At 52.9% G+C, this 5,613-nt stretch overlaps 1 protein-coding gene across 1 annotated transcript in view; it reads left to right on the top strand.

Moving 5' to 3' along the window:
* NXN (nucleoredoxin) overlaps window positions 1-5,613 on the top strand; it is a 160,173-nt gene that overhangs the window by 122,609 nt on the left and 31,951 nt on the right. The window lies entirely within an intron of this gene.

Genomic DNA, 5,613 nt, shown 5'->3' with positions numbered 1-5,613 from the left:
AAAAAAAAAAAAAAAAAAAAAAAAAACAAAAAAAAAAACGACAGTGATAGCAGCTACGCCAGGTGTGGTGGCTCACGCCTGTAATCCCAGAACTCTAGGAGGCTGAGACAGGAGGGACGCTTGAGCTTGGGAGTTCAAGACCAGCCGGGGACACGTAGTGAGACCCTGTCTCAATAAAACATCAGAAAATTAGCCAGGCACAGTGGTGTGTGACTGTAGTCCAACTACCCAGAGGCTGAGGTGGGAGGATCATGTGAGCTGGGAGGTCGAAGCTGCAGTGAGCTGAGATTGCCCCACTGCACTCCAGCCTGGGCGACAGAGCAAGACTCTGTCTCAAAATAATGACGATAATAACAATAGTGGTAGCTAAGCCAGGTGTGGGGCTCACACCTGTAATCCCAGCACTTTGGGAGGCTCAGGTAGGAGGTGGAGGCTGCAGTGGGCCATGATTTGGCCACTGCACTCCAGCCTGGATGACAAAATGAGACCCATACTCTGTGTCAGCTCCTTAGCAGAAAGCAGTTAACCCTTATGTCAGACCTAATCCTGGCCAGGCTTTGTGCGGAGGGATCTGTGTAACTCATCTGCACAACAGTTCAGTGAGGTGTAGGGTCTGTTACCTGCATTTTGCAGCTGAGGAAACCAAGAGAAGTGAGAGGCGTGACCAGGGTCACCCACTAGTAAGTGGCTGGAACAGACCAAACGAACACGCAGGCTCTGGAGCCAGGGCCTGTGCTCAGTAACCTCTAGTGCATGTTCTGCTGTGACCTTGGAGGTGGCACCAGGGGGATTCCTGCTCTCAGGATAGATCTCAGGCTTTGGTCATTGTGGGTTCAGAAGGGTGTGGGCACATTTAAGGCTCTTTTTTCTTTTTTTCTTTTTTGAGACGGAGTCTCACTGTGTCACCCAGGCTGGAATGTAATGGCGCCATCTCGGCTAACTGCAGCCTCCACCTCCCTGGTTCAAGGGATTCTCCTGCCTCAGCCTCCCAAGTAGCTGGGACTACAGGTGCCCGCCACTATGCCCTGCTAAGTTTTGTATTTTTAGTAGAGATGGGGTTTGGCCTTGCTGGCCAGGCTGGTCTCAAACACTTGACATCAGGTGATCCACCTGCCTCGGCCTCCCAAAGTGCTGGATTGCAGGATTGAGCCACTGTGCCTGGCCAAGGGTCTGTTTTCTTTTCTTTTTTTTTTTTCTTTTTTGAGACAGTCCTGCTCTCGCGCCAGGCACCAGGCTGGAGTGCAGTGGCGCAATCTCGACTCACTGCAATCTCTGCCTCCTGAGTTTAAGCAATTCTCCTGCCTCAGCCTCCCGAGTAGCTGGGACTACAGGCGCACACCACCACACCCAGCTAATTTTTGTATTTTTTTTTTTAGTAGAGACGGGGTTTCACCATGTTGGCCAGGATGGTCTCAATCTCTTGGCCTCATGATCTGCCTGCCTTGGCCTCCCAAAGTGCTGGGATTACAGGCGTGAGCCACTGCGCTCAGCCCAAGGCTCTGTTTTCAAATGCTGCTCAGGGAAAGGATGGTTTTGATTGTGGTCAGCATTTGGCTGGAGGGCAGAGGTGACATTTGCCCAAGAAGGCTCGGCTGACCTGGCCCAGGAGTTTGCTGATGAATCCTGCGTCTGCGTTGGCTTTGCCTTGATTCCACAGATTTGCAGCTGTTTCCAACAGAAGCTGTTGCAAAGAAAAGCTTAGACCCCCCCAGTCAAGTGCAAGACCCAGCCCTTAGCATGGGGGGGGCAAATTCAGGCTTCTCAGAAATCACCAGGTTTCATTTCCCTGCGGCCTCTGTGGGTGCTGACTAATCCCATCCGTGTTCCAGATTCACTGGGCTTTCTCCTTCGCATTTTTGCAGTTTCCCGGTTCCCAGCTCTGTCCCTTCTGATGTTTGCTTCCTTGTTGCGTGGGTCCCTGTGAAAGCGTTTCTGGCCTGCATTCCTAGGATAGTTCCAACCGCAGCCTTGGACGCTTTACCAGAACCAACTGCCAGGCAGAGGAATGGGAACTTTCAAGTAACTGGATAGCCCATTTCGTCATCCTTTTCAACGTTTGCCAAGTTGAACTAATGTCGTCTCCTTTTTCTTTTTCCTCTCTCCTCTCCGTGGCCTTGCTTCTGAACTTGACGAGCTGATAGTGAGCAGTAGGGCTGTAGGTGGTGCGGTTTTGCTGTGATGTTCCCCACTGTGCCGCGTGGCCTCTGGGTGGTTGTGGCAGGAGGCTCAGCAAGTCGAAGGATGATTAGAACGCACCCCGCGGCCGGGCGCGGCGGCTCACGCCTGTCATCCCAGCACTTTGGGAGGCGGAGACGAGAGGAATGCTTCAGCTCAGGAGTTCAAGACCACCTTGGGGCGAATAGCAAGACCCTGTCTCAACAAAACATCAAAAAATTAGCTAGGCCTGGTGGTGTGCGACTGTAGTCCCAGTGACTCAGGAGGCTGAGGCAGGAGAACTGCTTGATCCCGGAAGGTGGAAGTAACAGTGAGCCGAGATCACGCCACCGCGTTCTGGTCTGGGCGACAGGGCAGGACTCTGTGTCAAAACAAAATGAAACAAAAAATTAGCCGGCGTGGTGGCAGGTGCCTGTAATCCCAGCTACTCAGGAGGTTGGGCCAGGAGAGCCACTTGAACCCAGAAGGTGGTGGTTGCAGTGAGCTGAGATCGTGCCACTGTACTCCAGCCTGGGTGACTGAGCAAGACTGTGTCTCATAAGAAAAAAGGGACAGAGGCCGGGCGCGGTGGCTCAAGCCTGCAATCCCAGCACTTTGGGAGGCCAAGGCGGGTGGATCACGAGGTCAAGAGATCGAGACCATCCTGGTCAACATGGTGAAACCCCGTCTCTACTAAAAATACAAAAAATTAGCCGGGCATGGTGGCGCGTGCCTGTAATCCCAGCTACTCAGGAGGCTGAGGCAGGAGAATTGCCTGAACCCAGGAGGCAGAGGTTGCGGTGAGCCGAGATGGTACAATCGCACCCCGACCTGGGGAACAAAAGAGAAAATCCCGCTCCAAAAAAAAAAAAAAAAAAAGAAAAAAGGGACAGAATGCACCCTGGGTGGGAAAGTTGCCAGGGTGATCTCTAGGCAGAGTGAACACTGGACGTAAAGTCATCTGCTATTTCCCAGCTGCTGCAGTGCCGGACAGCACAGCCCTGTTGAGACAGGGTCTCGCCCCATCACTCATTCTGGAGTGCAGTGACCGCATCACAGCTCACTGTAGCCTTGACCCTGGGGCTCAAGTAGGGTCCTACCTCAGCCTCTCAAGTAGCTGGGGCTACAGGAGTGGCCAGCACACCCAGCTAATTTTTGTATTTTTTTGTGGAGTGACGGGGTTTCGCCATGTTGCCCAGGCTGGTCTGAAACTCCTTGGCTCAGGCGATCTAGCCGCCTCGGCCTCCCAAGGTGCTGGGATAACAGGCATGAGCCACTGCACTCTGCCCAGCGCAGCCCCTGTGAAGGGCACAGGTCCCCGTTCGCCTTTTCTCTCCAGCAGCCAGCAGAATGTGAGCTCTTGCCCTCGCTCCTGCCTCCTGATTCAAAGGCTGCCGGGAACTCCTCGGCCCATGTCCCTCCCACGGTCTTTTGTGCGAGGCTGCCTGCATTTCACACTTCAGTCCTCCAAGCCGGGAAGTGAGGAAATGAAGCAGACATTCCTTTCAGAATCAGAGGCGGTGTTGGAGTTCTGTTAGAGGCCAAAAGCAAAATCCACTGAGTCAGTCAAAAAGAGTTCTTGAGGCCTCTTTGAAAGGGACCTCCTAAAGTGCTGGAATTACAGGCCCGTGAGCCACCGCGCCCAGCCAGAGCAGCTTTCAAATATCTTCCTCCTTAGGCCAGGCACGGTGGCTCACGCCTATAATCCTAGTACTTTGGCAGGCCAAGGCGGGTGGACCACAAGGTCAAGAGACCAAGACCATCCTGGTCAACATAGTGAAACCCCATCTCTACTAAAAATACAAAAATTAGCTGGGCATGGTGGCACGCGCCTGTAGTCCCAGCTACTCGGGAGGCTGAGGTGGAAGAATCGCTTGAACCCAGGAGGTGGAGGGTGCAGTGAGCCAGATCGCATCATTGCACTCTAGCCTAGAGACAGAGCAAGACTCTGTCTCAAAAAAAAAAAAAAAAAAAAAAAAGGATTAAAATGATTGAATTTTCCTGATTTAAAAAGTAATTCTTGGGGGAAAAAAATCACTGGAAAAATGTTGGTAAACATAGCAAACCACAAAAATTGAGGTTAAAAATTACCCATGACTCACCACTTAGAAAAGCTTAGACCTTTTTTTTTTTTTGAGATGGAGTCTCACTCTGTCAGCTGGAGTGCAATGGCGCGATCTCGGCTCACTGCAACCTCCACCTCCGGGGTTCAAGCGATTCTCCTGCCTCAGCCTCCTGAGTAGCTGGGATTACCGGCATGCACCGCCACCCCCAGCTAATTTTTGTATTTTTAGTAGAGACGGGGTTTCACCGTGTTGGCCAGGCTGGTCTCAAACTCCTGACCTTGTGATCCGCCTGCCTTGGCCTCCCAAAGTGCTGGGATTACAAGTGTGAGCCACTGCACCCAGCCACATTTATTTATTTATTTATTTTGAGATGGTGTCTCACTCTGTCACCCAGGCTGGAGTGCAGTGGTAGGTATGATCTCAGCTCCCTGGAACCTCTGCCTCCTGGGTTCGAGCAATTCTCCTGCCTCAGCCTCCCGAGTAGCTGGAATTACAGGCATGCGTCACCATGCCTGGCTAATTTTTGTATTTTTAGTAGAGACGGGGTTTCTCCATGTTGGCCAGGCTGGTCTCAAACTCCTGACCTCAGGTGATCCTCCTGCCTTGGCTTCCCAAAGTGCTGGGACTATAGGCATGAGTCACCGCACCCGGCCCAGACACTGCATTTAATTATGTGGCTTTTGGGGCTTGGCGGTGAAGTTCAGGGGCACCCTGTTGCCCACCCACATGGCATTCACCCTGATGGCTGTGAGCCAACAAAGGAGGCTGGCCATACTCGTCTTCCCACTCTGGGATTGGCATTCACATTTTGTCGGTTTCATTCCTCTGAGACCCTGGACTTCTGACCGTGTGCACAGCCAGCCTCAAGGATCTGCCGAGAGACCAAAGCGTGTTTTGTGTGGCGCTGAGAGCTAGGGGTCCGGGCTGGCCCTGGGCCTGGCTTCCCTGGTGTTCTGCATGCTGAAAGGCATGTGTAACAGCGACTGTGATTGTTCAGAAGCAGGGGCCTGGTGAAGGGGTGAGGGGCAGATTGTAACTCCATGGCCTTCTACTGGAAAACCTGTCTCTTCCCCCTTGGTGGCAAGGGGCCGTGGCAGAGTGGCTGGCTGCTGTTGCTGCTGCCAGGGTGGAAAACCTCCCCTTCCTTCCTTAAGCATATGGTGGTCTCGTTGTGTTGTGAATTTGCAGATTCCATCTTCATCTTCATGCTTTTTGGAGAGGTAGAACGGCAGTCCCCTCCAGGATGAGTGCCGTCCTCCATCATTTCCACCTGGGAGTCCCCGCACTGTCCCAGACCAGAGGGGCCACTGGGACCATCAGTTCTGCGGTAGAGTTCCCGCACTGTCCCAGACCATGGGGGCCAGTGGGACCATTAGTTCTGCTGTGGAGTCCC

The sequence above is a fragment of the Sapajus apella genome, unplaced genomic scaffold, assembly GCF_009761245.1.
Source record: "Sapajus apella isolate SASKATOON/1434 unplaced genomic scaffold, GSC_monkey_1.0 scaffold136, whole genome shotgun sequence".
Classification (NCBI taxonomy): Eukaryota; Metazoa; Chordata; class Mammalia; order Primates; family Cebidae; genus Sapajus; species Sapajus apella.
This window is presented reverse-complemented; position numbering and strand designations above follow the sequence as displayed.